The sequence below is a fragment of the Myodes glareolus genome, chromosome 23 (assembly GCF_982192425.1).
Source record: "Myodes glareolus chromosome 23, mMyoGla1.1, whole genome shotgun sequence".
NCBI lineage: Eukaryota > Metazoa > Chordata > Mammalia > Rodentia > Cricetidae > Myodes > Myodes glareolus.
In genome coordinates, this window is record NC_142048.1 from 30,455,828 (window position 1) to 30,473,568 (window position 17,741).

The following is a 17,741-nucleotide window of genomic DNA, read 5'->3' on the forward strand; positions in this document are numbered from 1 at the left end:
GTGTCATTTACTTCTTCTTTTTCATGGCCTTATAGTTTCCCTTGTGGCATTTCTTGTAAAGCACTCCAAAATAACCATTAACCAAGTTAGACCAAGGAAGGAACTGTCGACAAGTTATTAGTGACCCACAACCGGTGATGGAGGGTTACAGTCACCCAGGACGACTCAGGGACTCAGAATGGGGACAGTAACTGCCTCCACTGCTAAATCCCTGGTCATCCGTTTTTTTTCCTCCCAGATTAGAGAAAGAGGGGAGTAATTTTTTAATTGCTGTAGCATGTATGTGTATGGTGGGATTCTCTAATGAGGCAAACAGGAACATACCAGATGGTGTACTGAACACAAATATATGAAAACACCCGTGTTGCTAAAACATAACGCTGGCATCACTCCCGAGGATGTCGGGCCCGTGTAGAAAACACTCTCCATTGTCTCCGTTTCTCTCATTTTCATCTCACTTCTCAAGGCACTGACTACATCTGGATCTCTTATTACCTCAAACTGTCATCCACATGGAAGCCACGCCTCTGATCTCCCTGCACTCTCACAGCCCCATCTCTGCTTAGATTTTCAGCTGCATACTCTCACTCTTGTAAGTGTTTCCAAGACTCTGAAGGCTCATTTCTCTCTGCTGCCACGACTCTGGATGTGTCCGGTGAAATAACTCCAAAACTTGTACCGGTGTACTTCAGCCTTTCATCACCTTGATTTCTTATCCCCCCTTCCCTCTCTCTCCTTTTACTGAAAAATACTTTTTCTCATATAATATATCCTAACCCAGAAAGATAAATATGACCTGTGTTTTATTGAATCATCTTCAGAGAGGATTTCTCTTGTATCAGATGGGAATAAATACAGGGACCTGCAGTCAGACATGAGAGAGGGGAGGGGGGAGAAAGAGAGAGCCCTTGGAACACACTTCTCTAAATTGGATGCCATCAAATCATTCCCCCTCAGAACTCAGGGAACCTCATGAAAATGGAAGTGAAAAGGGTGTAAGAGACAGAGGGGTGGAGGACACCAAGAGATCAAGGCCCTATAAATCACTTGGTCAAAGCTCATATGAACTCACAGAGACTCAATCAGAAAGCACAAGGCATACACAGGTCTGCACCAGGTCCTTTTTGTTTCTATTATGGCTTCCAGTTTAGTGTTTTTATGGGATACCTGCATGCGTAAATGAGTGAGTCTCTGAGTCTTGTGCCTCCTCTTGGGGCTCTGTACTAATATTTCATTTGTATCTTAATAAACAAAGCTTACCTGAAGATCAGAATGCAAAACAGCCACACTAGCCAGCCATACAGGCCAGAGAGTGGTGGCACACTCCTTTAATCTGGGCAGTTACACTAGTTAACCATAGAGGCCGGGTGGGGATGCACACCTTTAGTCCCGGCACTAGAGGGGAATATAAGGCCTGATGAGACAGGAATGAACTCTCTCTCTCTCTCTCTCTCTCTCTCTCTCTCTCTCTCTCTCTCTCTCTCTCTAGATTTCATAGAGGTACAAGCTCTCTAGTGATTTGCTGCTTTGCTTCTCTGATCTTCAGGTCAAACCCCAGTATCTGCCTGGGGTGGGGGGTTATTATTTGTTTGCAGGGTTTTTTCCCTCCTATTGGTTTGCCCTTTCCATCTTTGATGCGATGGGTTTTGTTTTCTCTTTTTCTATTTTATTTTGTTATGATTTGTTGTTATCCATTAGAAGATATATCATATGGGAGCAGAATTTATTTTTTAATAAAATAAGAAAAATAAAATTCTTTTAAAAAGAAAAATAAAATGCATTCTTTTCTCACATAATATATCCTGATTACAGTTCCCCTCTCTCTGCTCCTCCCAGTTCCTCCCCACCTACCCTCCCATCCAGGTACACCTCTGTTCTGTCTCTCATTAGAAAACAAACAGACTTACAAGGAATAATAATAAAATAAAACTAATATATTGGAATAGGAAGGGGAAAAAATTAAAATAGCCAAGAAAAGACATAAGAAACAGTGACTCAGAGATCCACTTATTCATACACTCAGGAATCCCATACAATAGTAAACTGAAAGCCATAAAATATGTAAAGAGAATCTCTAGAATAAAAAGAGAGAATATATACATATGTATATATATATATATATATATATATATATATATATATGATAAATTCATTTAAAAAGGGGTGGGAAACCCTGACATATTATGAGACAAGAGACCTCCACAGATGCTGTCAAGCTTATTCTTTGTTGACCAGATAGCACTGGGCATGATGAAGCCCCAACTGGACATCTCATGTCATCAAATGAAGCTTCCATTACCAGGATTAGGCTACATTTAATTGAGTTGTTGGCCAAAAGAGTCCCAGGGGAATCCCCAAGAAAACCATATTGCAGCCCAGATAATACGTTGCTCTCCCCAAACTGAGGATAAGGCCATTTCTGAAGTCAACAGCTACACAATTCATTGAGCATAGAGAAGTCAAGCTGGTCCCTACATAGATCCTTCATCCCTACATGCTAGTATCTTTGGTGTAGGAAGGTGCTCGGCATGCTACCAAAGGAAGAACATAAATGCCAACCCACCTACAAACCCTTTGATCTACAATGTTGTCCTACCTGCAAGATACACTAGGGCACAGTGGCACAATGTTTGTGGGGGGTAACTAAGCAATATCTGATTTTACTTAAGGTCAACTTCACAAGCTAGAACCCTTGCTCGACTCCCACTGGATGACTGAGAACCTGAGATTAGATAGCTAGCCCAGGAACCTAGGGTAAAATCAACTACTACTAAAATAAAGGAACAGTAAAATGACTCCTAAGGACATTTGGCTATACTTATAGATCAGTGTCTTGCTCAGCCATCTTCAGAGACGTTTCTTCCTACAGAAGGAGGAAACAAAAACAAAGACCCACAGTCAGATGTTATGCAAAGAAGGAGAGACCTCTGCATCCATTCCCTCATGGGCCAAGACTCTACAATCCAAAAATGGTGGAGGTCACCAAGGAAACAAGGCTTTCTAAATCAACAAGATTGATGCTCATGTAAACTCACAGAGATTGAGGCAGCATGCCCAGGCCCTGCACAGGTATACACCAGATGGGGTCCCAGAGTTGAAAGGAGAAGTGGACACATGCTCCCTCCCCTATCCCCAATGGATAGTCACTTGCAAGTGAAGAATTGGTTTTCTTCAAGACAGTCGCACTGGAGAAACCAACCACTCTTTTCTGTTCTCTCATTTCTCTGTCATTGACTGGACATCTCTACTACCTGGTTTCTCTTTTGGAAAGGTTCCTACTAGTTTGTCCTTGAGATCTTTCCATTATACCGACCAGCATTGGTATTTCCCATATTAAACTCAGCTAGAAATGTTGACAGTATTTAATTTGCATTAGATATAATAATCTGGGTAAAACAATGATCCAAAGTCGTTGTCATGGACAAAGTTTGGAATGTTTTCTTTTAAATTGTTAGAACACTGCTTTTTCTTTTGAATAACCAAACAGTTTCTGTGACAAGAAGTCTGTGGGTTCCACTGGCTTGGGTTTTCCAGCTCTGCAGGTAATCTGTAGAGTAGGCCTGATGTGGTGGTGTACACCTTAAATTCCAACACTTAGAAAGAAGACTCAGGTGAATCTCTGTGAATTCAAATAAAGTCTGGTGTACATAATGAATTCCAGGCCAACCAAAAGCTGCATAGTAAGACCCTAGCTCACAAAATACTAAATATGAGCTCATAAATTATATTAGAATCAGCCAAGCGGTGGTGGTGCATGCCTTTAATCCCAGCACTCTGGAGGCAGAGGTCAGTGAATCTCTGTGAGTTTGAGGTCGGCCTGGTCTACAGAGCGAGATCCAGGACAGGCTCCAAAAGGTACAGAGAAACCCTGTCTTGAAAAAATATTATAGAAGAATCTTGCAGAGAAACAGAATAAATCAACTCTGTGTGTATGTGTAGATACATGGAGAGAGGAAGAAGGGAGAGGGGAGAAAAGAGCAGAAGGAGATAAAACAGGAGAACCTTGGAAGAGAGAGATTTTTTTTAAAAAGTTGTGATGTTATGGGGCTAGTAACTCCAGCATCTATAAAGAAGAAAACTCAGGTAAGAGTTGATGTCATCCCCTTGAGTTTGAATCCTGCAGAACAAGTAACTGAAAATCCATCATGGTTGTTATGTTACATTGAGAATATTCTTCCTTAACCTGGGGAAAATCCTCAAATATTACTCTTATACCTTAAAATAACTTGATGAGAACCATCCTCACTATAAAGGGTAACCTGCTTCATTTAAAGTCCTCTAGTTCTACATAGTCTCTTTATAGAAATGACTAGACAGATACTTGACCAAACAACCAGATGCCTTAGCCTAAACAAATTGACAGGGCATAGATTTTACAATGGCATCACCCAGGCTGGGGTAGGTAAAGACAGAGAGAGCAAGGAGAAAGGAAGGAATATGTTGAAAGATAAGAACAGCCATTTCTCTTTATCCTTGTGTTCGACACGCTTGAATAATGACTATGAGCAATTAAAGTACTTGTAAATATGTGCATAAACACAAACACTACTCCCTCCACTTTCCACTTTATATAAGAAAATGTGCATCTGAAGCTCTGGGTATCTACAAGGAAGTCCTAACTCAAAGGGGTAAGTACTAATACCACTGGCCTGGCCACTTCGGGATGGAAAACACTTTATGTTATATTTTTACATGAAAAAATTTAAAAGAAAGTTACAGAAGGAAATGTGTAAATATAAAAGGAATTAATAAATAAAATTATTCATAATTTTTCCAAATCAACACATATTGGATACAAGAGGACTTCTCCATTGTGGTGAATAATAAGACCCCAATCCATTCATGTAGTATGTTCATGACTTATTCCTTGTAGTCGTAAATGTGACCAGTTCAGAAATTCTGAAGCAGTCGAAAAGAATCTTAAGTGACTCAAATAGAAAGAATCTAATCACAGTGACCCAGACAAGATGGTTATATAAGGACCCAAGGAAAGAGGGATATGGAAATCAAAACTCAGAGAACAAAAACAAAGACTATGCTTATTTTTATGTGTGGGGGACTTTTGCTTAATTTTCCTGTTATTGTTGTTTTGGTAGTTTTTGTCTTATTTTTGTGTGTTTTGATTTTCATTTTTTGATTTGCTTATGGTATTTTTAGAGAGAGTCAAAGAAAGAGAGAGAACATGATATTGGGTGGGTAAAGAAGTAGGCAGAATGTGGGAGGAGTTGGAGGAAAGGAAAACGTATTCAAAATAGATTGTATCAAAAACTTTTAAGTTAAAAAAAGAAAAATATTATCTTACGTCTTAGTTAACTTCTGTCTTAGTTAGGGTTTCTATTGCTGTGAAGAGACACCATGACCAACAGCAACTCTTATAAAAAAATATTTAAGTGGGTTGGCTAGCTTAGTTTCAGAGGTTCAGTTCATTATCATCATGATGTGGAGCATGGTGCCATGCAGGTAGACATGGTGCTGAGTACATCTTGATACACAGGCAACAGGAAGTCAACTGAAATACTTGGCAGTATCCTGAGCGTAGGAAACCTCAAAGCCCACCCCCACAGTAACACACTTCCTCTACCAAGGTCATATCTCCTATCCCTATGAGATTATGGAGCAAATTACATTCCAACTAGCACATTGCACTTTGTCGATGGAATTCTCTGGTTTTTAAGGAGCATACAGGCAGGTAGAAGAAGGTAAAAACTTGAGGAGTCCTGCTGTCTGGGGGTGCAGCCTCCAGCAGCACCGGGCCTTGACAGGAGTCAGCAAGCTTAAACTTTTCTGTCTGAGGAGGGTTAGAGAAAAAGGCACTCACAAACTCTCTTGATTTCTTTATTTTTTTTTAAATTCTCTCTCTTTATTCTCTCCCTCCTATTTCATGCTGTTTTACAGCTTTTATATCACAACAGAATCTCCTGGACAGTACAAGAGTCAAAACAGTTGCATTCCATTTCTCAACTGAGTGATTGTAGGTAAAAACATGTTTTTCCTCTCCCTCACATGACTAAACATTTTATGTAGTGCAGGTGAAAAGCAAATTATCCCAAGAAGCCACATGCATTCATACCCAAGCAACTTGTTATAGATGTGGCAAGCAAGGTGTTTGTGTCAGGTCTTTTACTGGCAGGCTACATTTTGCAGTTACAATGAAAGGGCCAATTACTTTATTACTTATCTTGAAAGCTAATCTTATAAGGAGTCTTAAAGGCATCACAAACCTAAACTTTTATATATGAAAAAGAATCAATCAACTCTATTTTAAATCTTTATGGTACATATCCATTTATTAATAGTGTTTCTACATCAGGAGATTGAGTGCAGAAATGGATATAAGGAATTAATCATTACCTTTGGTCATTATCCAAACCTAGAAAGGAGAGTTTATCATTCAGTAATACGTGGTCTGCTTTGTTCTTCTTTCCTGACTTTAAAGAGTTTCATATTCAACTATGTGCCTTTATAAAACTTTAGATTGACTTCTTGGGGTTTTCATCTCAAAGATATCTAACAAAAGCATCTTAGTTCAACTTTGTTCTAAGCTTTGTTTCAGCTGCGATGCACTCCAAGACCTGTAAACACATCTCCTGACATTAAGGTTAAAAGAATTTAAACTAGCTGGGCTACTGAGATTCAACTGTTAGTCATGAACTTGAGGTACAACCCACGCAGTTCCTTAGGTGAGACTCACAGCCTCTGGCTGTGAAATATATTTTTGTATTTATTTTTGTTTATGAAAGCTGAGTATAAGCTATCATTATTATTATCAAATTAGACAGTATAGCTTAGGGAGGAGTCGTCCTCTTAATAACCCACAGGTAAAATGCCCAGTAGAATGGGATGCTTCCAAGAGATAAACATACTATATTACAGGCAGTGGAGATCTCCCCACGTCCACTCACACCATGCTAGACACCACAGAAAGAGAGCTGCAGAAAATATGTAAAGGCACAGCAGAAGCAAAAGACATTCCGGGATCTGTAGTTTCAGATTCACTAAACTTCAACAGTTCAAAGCTCATCAGCAGTAAGAAGGTGGAGCCTTGTACACATCTAGAGGAAAAGTCCTAGACAGACAAATAGCAAAATCTAAGTCCAGGGACCAGGGTTGCCTTACCTGGGAAACAGAATAAGCAGAACAGCGTGACTGGCATGGAGCCTAGGAAAATCATAAAGGATAAAATCAGAGATGATGCCAGATCCATAGTTAGCAGTGAGAACTGAAACCTCACTGGGAGCCCTCGGAAGATTTCATGGAGACAGAAGCTGTAGTACAACTTCTGTCTTGCACGGGCTATGCTGGGGACATCTAGGGAGTGATCTGGAAAGGGAGACATTGGATTTGTGGGAAGACAAACAAGATTATGGACAAAAGCATAAGCAACCAGTGCCTTAGACTACAATGGTAGAGTGCATGTGCTAGAAATCAATTTTCTAATTCTTTATGTAAATTAGAAACATTTGCATTACTTGTGGACAAGATAGCTGTAGAATGTGACAGAAATATCCAAGGTTTAGCATCAATGAGTAGAGGTTGAGATCCAGGTAGAAAGGATTTGACTAGGGAACCATGACCAATGACAGGAATTCTGTTTGAAATACACATTAAGGATTCAAGCAGAAGCGACGAATAGCCATTTAAGCACACAAACTTAAACTTCAGAATAACTGAACAAGCTAGAGGTTTAAATTTAACATCACCGTAAAAATGGATGTCCTATGAAACCAGGAGTGAGCAGAAATAGAAAAGAAATTCAAGAGTTGAAGTTGATTCCTGGAACTCCAACACGTTAAAAGATGAGAGATGAAGAATCAGAGAAGGACCATAGCAGAAGAGGTAGAGAGAGCTGAAGTGTGATTCTGTGACATCTGACTAGACAGCACTGTGCTTGCTGTGCCTAATTAAACATACACAACAAGACTCGGCATTAGCTGATGGTTTTAATAATATAGACAACAGAAGCAATGGCTATTCCATGAAAACGTATGTCTAACCACTACACATTTAATGGCAAATTATTAAATGCAAACTTGTTGCAGTTTTAGAACAAAATAAAAAACCTCCTCTTTCATGTCTTCTGTTCAGAATTCTGCTGGAGGTTCTGAGTGATTAAACCAGAAAGAAAGAAATATAATTTAAAAGAAAAATAAAACTTGGTTTTAACACTTATATGATGGTAATAAATAAAATAATCTATCGAAAACATTTTGAACATATCTGGTGAATAATGAGACTACATAACCTCAGGGATTGGGAAGCTAAGGCAAGAGAATTACAGGTTTGAAACCAGTTTGATCTACAAAGAAAAATTTTTGCCACCCTGACGTTCACAGCATGACTATGTCTCAAAACAAAACAAAACAACAACAACAAAAAAGGAACTATTTAGAAAGATTTAAACCTTTGAAATGTTGGCCACTTCTATTATGCTGTCCCGCCATGGTGCCCATATTCACACCATCCCTATTATCTATTTGTAATGAGTACAAATAGATAATAGCTTGTACAAAATGATGAAAGGGGACTTGGTACGCAACGGGTAGTGGTTTCTGTGGCCTGACAATGCCTGCAACAGCTGATTCCTATGGCCCGATGTAACATCAGTGAAGCACACTGAGCAAAGCTGCTTGCAACTGACCAGTGCAAACTGTGTGGGTGTACAAGCATGCTGCTGCGAATCAGTTCAAATACTGAATACAGAAAGCCAAAAAAGAAGAGGAAAAGCATATAAATGGGAGCTAAGAAGTCTATAATGTATATTTTAAAATTCTAACAACATATATAATGGCAAGCTAAGATCATTTTTAAAGGTTTTAAGAAAAAAACAAAGCTCTTCAAAAACTATATTGATTAAGAAGGGTCAACACAGTCACTACCACTTCAACCCCAATAAATCTATAATTTCATAAAAAAAATTTTATCAATTCCTTATAGGAAAAGGAGGGACCAGAAATAGGACGGTTTTAAATAATGAGGTGGAAAATTTTCACTGCGAAAAAATAACCAAACAAAAAACACTAAGAAATAAATAGGCAGAGTGGGGACAAACCTGTAATTGCAGCATTAGGGAATCTGAGACAGGAAGATATCAAGGGGTATGGCCCAGTCTAGGACACATAGGCAACTCTATTTCAATAAAAGTAAAAGTGAACAAATGAGCAAAATATTTGATTCGGGGTCAGGATGAACAAATGGAGCAAGGAAACTAGAGAAGACATCCATAAACAGGCACATGTGTTTCTAAAAGCATTTATATATGAGACATGATGTTACAGATCACTGTGCAAGCAGTAGCTTTACATTAAGAGCTCTGGGATGATTGTACTTTACTATCAGAAATATAGGGCTGGAGAGATGGCTCAGTGGTTAAGAGCTCTGCCTGCCCTTCCAAAGGTCCTAGTTTAATTCCCAGCAACCACGTGGTGGCTCACAACCATCTGTAATGAGATTTGGTGCCCTCTTCTGGCCTGAAGGGATACATGAAGGTAGAGCACCATATACATAATAAATAAATTAAATCAAAAACGAAATATAAATAAACATTTATTTTTGTGAGACAAAAATTCCCCAGAATAACAAATTGAAATGCACTTTCAAAATATATCAAGTAATCTCATGTTTATAAAGTGTTCTTAATCAATAGACTAAACCAAATAGATGGTTGTGTTGGTTACTTCTATTTTATCTTGACATAAACTAGTGTCATTTGGGCAGAAGGACTCTCAATTGAGAAAGTACCTCCATAGACAAACCTGTAGGGAATTTTCTTGATTAATGATTGATGTGGAAGGGCCCAACTCACTGTAAGCAGTACCACTTCTGAGTAGGCAGGTGGTCCTGGATGGCATAAGAAAGCAGGTAGAATAAGGCATGGCAGCATACGCCTTTAATCCCAGCACTCAGGTGGCAGAAGCAGGTGGGTGTCTGTGAATTCTAAGTCATCCTGGTTGACATAATGAGTTCCAGGACAGAGCTGCTACACAGAGAAACCCTGTCTTGAAAAACCAAAAAGAAGAGAGAGAAAGAGAGAGAGGGCGGGAGTGAGGGAGGGAGGGAGAGATGGAGGGAGGAAGGAAGGGAGGGAGGGAAAGAGGGAGGGAGGGAGGACAGAAGGGAGAAAGAACAAGTAAAGAAAGTCATGGGACGCAAGGCAGTAAACAGTGTTCCTCCATGGCCTCTGCTTCAGCTGCTGCCTCTGGGTCCTTTCCTTGAATTCCTACCCTGACTTTCTCAGTCAAGATGCACGTCGTGAGAGTTGTAAGATGACATAAACCCTTTCCTCTCTGCCTTGATTTAGGCCGTGATTGTTGTTGTTTGTTTTAATCAAAATAGAAAACTAACTACAATGGTCTAAATTAATAAAGAAAATGTGTAATTAGTGAACAAAAAAAAATTTTAATTTAAAACCCCAAATGTATTCAAAACATTTAAATGCATTAATAATTTTAAATATTTTTTTTTCTTTGAGACAAGGTTTCTCAGTAACTTTGGTGCCTTTCCTGGAGCTAGCTCTTGTAGACCAAGCTGACCTTGAACTCACAGAGATCTTCCTGCCTCAGCCTCCCGAGTACTGGGATAAAAAGCGTGCACCACCACCGCCTGGATATAATTTTAAAATTTTATGCTAATAAAATATTATCTTACCATAGCAAAGTGGAAACAAGATAAACTGATGATTTTTATAAAAGATTTGGCAATTTATTTTCCCATATTTCTTTATATAAAAATGAGAAATGTCAAACATATTTTCCTGTAGATTTCCATGTCTTTCCAAAAGATCTTTACTGTTATTTCTCCCTCCCCATACCCATCGTCCCCCTTAACCTTGAAACCACCACCCCAATTTAATCCTTCCTGTTCCATAATCCCCCCCTTCAACCCTTTATACCAATGCATTCATTCATCACCACTTCTTAAAAGCTCTTCCCATGGCCCTTTAGTCATCTTGTACTCTAGGGATTTTCCAAATGAAACACACATATCTAAAGACGAAAAGCTGACATCCACAGATGAGTGCAAGCATTTGACCTTTGTCTTTTCTGGATCTGGATTACCTCACCCAGTCTGCTCCATTCATCTACCTGAAAATTACATAATTTCATTTTTCTCAGTGGCTGAGCATTACTTCACTACATAAATATACTACATTTCCCCTGTCTGCTTATCAATTGATGAACATCTAGGCTGTTTCTATTTCCTGGCTACTCTGAGTAGAGCAGCAATGAACATAGATAGGCAAGTATCTCCAGAGTAGGGTGGAGAGTCAGTTGGGTTTATGCCCAAGAGTAATGTAACTGGTAGACCATATGATAGTTCTTTTTAACGATGTTAGAAGTTGGTAACAGATACATGACAGATAGGTGAATGATAGATAGATAGATAGATAGATAGATAGATAGATAGATAGATAGATAGATAGATAGATAGATAGATCTTAGTAATGGGTTACTCCTTTGGAGATCTGAAAGACTCCCCCGAAATATTATGCTATTGCTATTACTCCTTATTACTTCCTAGAACTTGATAGTACGATCCTATTGCTGAAGAAACTATGTTCTTGAGTCACAGAACAGAAATGAAATCTAGCTGTTACAGATCTGGAAGCCTCATCCCTGCTGGAAAGTGTAATGAAAGCTACTATAAGAGGAAATAAATCATTTGTCATGCCCAGCTGTGGACCCTGAGAGCTATAACAATGACTCACCTGCCAAGACACACCAGCTGACATATTAGTAATATGAACATCATACAAACAAACAACCACTTTCTGAATGGATTTAAGTCCGATACCATAAGATGAAATCCTTATGTGCCACCATTTTTGAGCCAATTACTTAAAACTAGACAGGTCATAGACCGCCCCCCCCCCGATGAGAACTTACTACTATCATCCTGCTAAATGGACATAGTAATAAATAGACTCCTAATGACTAATCGTTACACCCACACTCTCAGACTTCATCTGAGAAGTTTCCATTTCCATTATATGGTGATTAACACAGAGATACACAACTGACCAAAGAGAGAGAGAGAGAGAGAGAGAGAGAGAGAGCCTATAGAATGCTCAGCCCTAATGGGAACAACTAGATGGCACCCCACCTCTCAAGGCTCAAAGAACATTGTGGAAGCAAGGACAGAAAGAGTGTGAGAACCATGGGTAGTGATGACTACAAGAAGCAGGTCCTGGACACAGCAGCGGCTGCATGTGTAAATTCATGGAATTGTGACGGCGTTTGCAAGTCTTGTGCAACCCTAAACCAGATAAAATGCTCGCATAGAGGGGCTCGAGCACATAATACCACCCCAGTAGTGAAGCCACCAACAATGGTAGCTTCTGGGGGGAGAAACAGTTTTCTTTGAGGCTCTTAAGTTGACCCTCTCAAGTGTAAGAACACATATCCAAGAATATTTAATCTGTAGAAATTTGTCTTTAATGGCTTAACAAGAAAAAAAATTGGGTAGGTAGGGAATAATCTTGAAATAGATGAGTGAGGGAATAAATACAATTAAAACATAATACACAAAACTCAAAATTCCCAAAAAAACTACTAAAAAAAGGAAAAGGTGGAGTGACGTTTTCAACCAAATGAAAGGTCTTTACATATATGTGTATTATGTGTGTACATGTATATATATATATATATTTATATATACATATAAAATTTTTATATATACAATTTTATATTATATATAAATACATATATATAATTATATATAAAAATTTATATATACATATAAAAATATACAATTTATATATATATATATATACATATATATATATATATATATAAATTGGGGATGAGACAGAATTTCTTTGTGTAACCTCAGCTGTCCTGGAAATAGCTCTGTAGACCAGGTTGGCTTCAAACTCACAGAAATTCACCTGCCTTTGAGTCCTGGGATTAAAGGCATGTACCACCATCTCCCAGAATAATTTTTAAAAGAAAACAAAGAAAGCAACAAAATTGTATACATTATTACATATTTTAGGAACCCCCAAAAAAGTCATGTGTATTTAATTTGTAAAAAGATTATCTAAGAGAAACTACCGAAGTGATTGTGTGAGCTGTGCTTTGTTATTTATATGTTTCTGTGATTTCTTTGTTTTGAAATAGCATTAATCATATACTAAAATATATCAGAATAATGAAAACAGGTAGTCAAGTTCCTCATGGTCTCACAATGTATTCAGTCAATGACAGCAGTATTTTTAATGTATGTTTTCTATTTTGGTGCTTCTGCACTGAGCATACTATTACTCCTATGGGAACAGTGAATGAAGTATATCCCCAGTGGAACTCAGTTGTCTTCTTTGACAGAATCTCCAGTGTCTTATAGAGTCGTACCCATGTATCTTTGTGTCCCTGATCTAAGACATCTCTTTACATCAATATGTCTTTACATTTGAATGTTCACACTATAAACACACTCATGACTTTCTGAATCATGTGTTTTATTAAAGTTGTTTCTTTACATGTCCTGACTTCCTGGCACACTATTAACCTACCAAAAAGATGTTAGATAGGGATCATTTTTTTATCTCCCAGAAGCAATGAGCCTGTATATGTTTCTAGAAACAAAATTGTTCATATGAGGTACTTATGGGACTATTACCAATGTATTGAGTAAAGACTATAAGGACTGCATAAATTTGTCTTGGACTAACTTGTAATGATGATGATGATTTATGATGATGATTTAGCTTATGTTAATGGGTATTTTGCCTTCATGTGTATCTGTGAACCACGAGCACGCAAGGTACCCACAGGAGCCAGAAGAGGACATAAGATCCTTTGGAATTGAAATCACAGACAGTTGTAGGCCACCAAATGGATTCTGGGAATTGAACCGATGTCCTTTGGAACAGCAGTCAGGGAATTTAATCACTCAGCCATCTCTCCAGCCTGAAACTTTTTGTATAACTTAAAACTTAGTGGTTTTGAAGAAAATAAATATTAGATATACTTAACAAATACATAAATAATGATCCTGGGTTCAGTTATTCTTATATTTCACACAATTACTTTAAACTGTTACAGAGTGAGTCTATAATGACTTGTGCGAAAGGTAAACTGTAAGATACCATATTTTCTGTTTTCTGTGTCATGAAATCCAAAGATGTTCTTTCTCAGAGCACACTTTCAGGCCTGTATTTAAAATAAAATGACAATGACAACGGATGAATCTGAGCTTAATGTACAATATCACTGCTTGATCTACTAAAGTACATCATCCACTGAATATAAATGGATTGAGGTTTTAGAAAAACGCGTTCTACCTAGACCACAAACAGGAACCTAAGAGAGATATACATGGATCTAATCTACATGGGAAGTAGAAAAAGACTAGATCTCCTCAGTAAATAAGGAGTGTGGCAATCATGGGAGCAGTTAGAAGAGAGAGGGGAGGGAGATGAGCAAAGAAAAATATATAGCTCAATGAAAACAATAAAAAAGAATGGGGTTTTAAATTATTTTATTAATTTATTTTGTGTTAGTGTATCACTATGGCCTTGGCTGCCTTACAACACAGATTCTCCTCCCTCGCCCCCTTGAGTACTAGCATGGCACTGCATACACCATCAGGTCTTGCTTGTTATCCTTCCTTAATGCATTTAAAATTTTGAAATATATTACTATACATTGTGAACAATCTCTTTTTTTTTAAAGTAATTTTATTAAATTATAAAAGTTTCCATTTACGCCCCTCTTCCCAACTCCCTCCCACTCCCCCCCCTCCTCCTCCCTCTTTGTCCCTAAAGGCAGTCAGGGTTTCCTGCCCTGTGGGAAGTTCAAGTTCCTCCCCCCTCCCTCCAGGTCCAGGAAGGTGCAAGATGTGTAATATATATTCTTGCCCCAAAACTAAAGTCAGGATGTAATAATTAATTTGAGTAGACTAATAAATGCCTGGGGAATTAGGGAGGTAAACCTTTGGGTGTGTCTATGAGGACATTTACAAAGAGAATTAGGTGGATGACTGAAACCCATCTTGAATATTGGCAGCACAGCACCATCCTATGGGCTGTGATCTAAGACTGAAAGGACAGAGGAAAGGAAATAAAAAGAAAGCATAGTGGGCGGGAAGAAAATGAGATGTGGCTATTCTCTGAGAAACCCACATCCATGCCTTAATTGTGTCTTTTTCTTCCCAAGTGCCTCTCTTTCTCTTTATCCTTGTGCTTAAAAATAATAGTATATCAAGATATTATATAATAAACTCCAGGTCTACTCCATAAAAAATAGAAAAGAAAAAATCAGTCTAATATTAGCTACCATTTATTGAGCTATGTTTGTGCAAGACCCTGTGTTCTCTGACTTGAATCCCAGTCTAACCTTATGTGATAGTGTGGAAAGACAGACTGTAATCCCCAAACTCCCAACCAATACATCTATTTCATTACAGAAATATTAAAGGCAGGAGAGAGTTCTTCAATGTAGTAGATGTTTCTGGCTATATGTCTTGAAGTTTTCACAGATCATAACACTCCTGCAGTAGAGTTGTGATCAAATGATTCTAGCCACTGCATTTGCCAAAAATAAAATGATACATAAAAAGTCCTCAGCAAAACCATTGTCTTAAAATATCTTTATAGTGATGTCTGGGGGGAAGCTACTCCATTTAGCTAATGTGCTGTTTGTAATTAGCATGGCAATTCTTTTACAACTAAAAATAGAATTATAATAATCATTTTAACAGTGTGCATTGCTCTCCACTTTGATATCTTATTTAGATGCCAACAAAATAACAGTGTGCATGTTTTCTTCAAAATACACTTGATGAGCCCGCCATGCATTATCACATGTCTAAACATTCATTCCAGAGTCAGGTTCAATCAATCAGACCGAAACATCGGCCCTTTGTATCTCAATGACTTCCTCTCTGGGGTAATGAAACACCAAGGAAGCACTAAGGAATGCCACATATAATTGCCATTTTGTCCTTGTCTATGCCCCGGCATGATCAGCAAGTTTCTCATATGTAAGCAATTACACACTTCACAGTACAGCTGCAAAGACAAATCTCACATTTTAGAATTCTGCCTTCAGAGAAGCCACATCTTTTGTCTAGTGTGTTCGTTAGAGTTCACTGCAGTGCTTTAGAAATACTCAGGACTTCCCAGAGTAAGAATTACTCCATCACATCACTGACCCAATAGATCATTTTGGCTTTATATGCAAAAGAAGTGGGGAAAATTGCAAGCAAATGGAGAGGTTTAATAAAATATTATACAGACGTCTATTTATGTTTCTTCTAGGCATTTATAATTTAAGGGATAGTTTCTGGTCAGGTAAGTTGTACGTCTTTTCTAATAAACTCAGAGGCAGTTTTCTATGTGACAAGAGTGTGGATTTTGAAAGCAGGCCAGTCTGGAAAGCATGTAGCACACTGTTAGCCATACCGCATTGTCAATGATCACAATGAAGTCATTTGGATGTTTACCTAAGTCCTCCCATTCTTGATATAGGGACAGGATATGTTGGGCATAATAACTTTTAGTTGAGCTCATATTTTTATAACATCATGCCTTCTTGTAGGTAAAAGCGTTCTTTTCTAGTTAATTCCTCAATGGAAATTTTTTAAGATAATGGTAGTCTTATCTTAAAGTACATCTCCTTGGCAAAGGTTTGGAGATGATTTCTGTCTTGCTTCCATTACATTATGCACCCAGTGGTGATTTCACTTTGCAAATTTGGGGTTGATAGGCTATGTCATTTTATGTTGCTCTCACATGGAGGTAGAGATAGGAAATGACTTATGGATGACTCTTTCAAGGCCTCAGATATGCCTAATGATTATTGAAAGAGGAGCTACTTGGAGATACTGAAGCACTTCCTAAGCTGTGTTTTTCAAGTTTCTTCATATACCTCCAATCTGAGTGTCTTCATATACCTCCAATCATAGCGGGAAACTGTGAGCAAATCTGTCTCAATCCCTTGGTGACTGAGATTTGAAGTATTTACCATGCTCCCTAGGTGTCAGATTTATGTCATGATTTCCAGAGCCTAGACAGAGTTAACATACCAAATGCTTTCTCTTCAAATGCAGTATATATAATAAAGAAAAGGCGAATGCTTTCTGCACTGCTTTTCTTTATCAGAATGTTTCTGAATGTTCAGCAAGTCCTCACACACAAAGCATCCAAAGTCAAGGCATTGAAGGACTTGCAGGAGCCAACTACCAAAAAAATACCACAGTTGCTACCTTACTATTTGTAGGTGCAGTGAGGATTATTGTAGAAGTCATAGGAAATGCCTTTCTTACTCTACAGACTATGATTATACATATGTTGGAAGAAACTATCCCATGAGTTGTTAAAAATGCAGTTAAGTTCTGGGAAGCAACGAATGGTAATGGCAATCTCTTATTTTGTTTGGGGAGTCTCTTAGATACTCTTGATCAACAACTGGAAGGGAGGTTTTCGTTGCCTGACACTGAGGTGTTTGTTAGATAGTTATCATTATCATCTCATGTATCATAACTCCATTTAAAATATGTGTAGATGCGTGTGTGTATACATACAGTATATATGGTTCTAAGTATGCTTATGAAATAACATATTTCTCTCCAGATTTTCCAATATATTTCGACCCTGTTGCTGAGGACACTACACACTTCAGACACAGGACCTGGAAGAACTGAGTTAGAACTGAGTACTCCCTTAGGACTAGCTCTCAAAGCAGCTGAAGAGACTTTGCAAGCTCTCAAGGGAGAAAAACTGCTTGCAGAACATGAACATGACC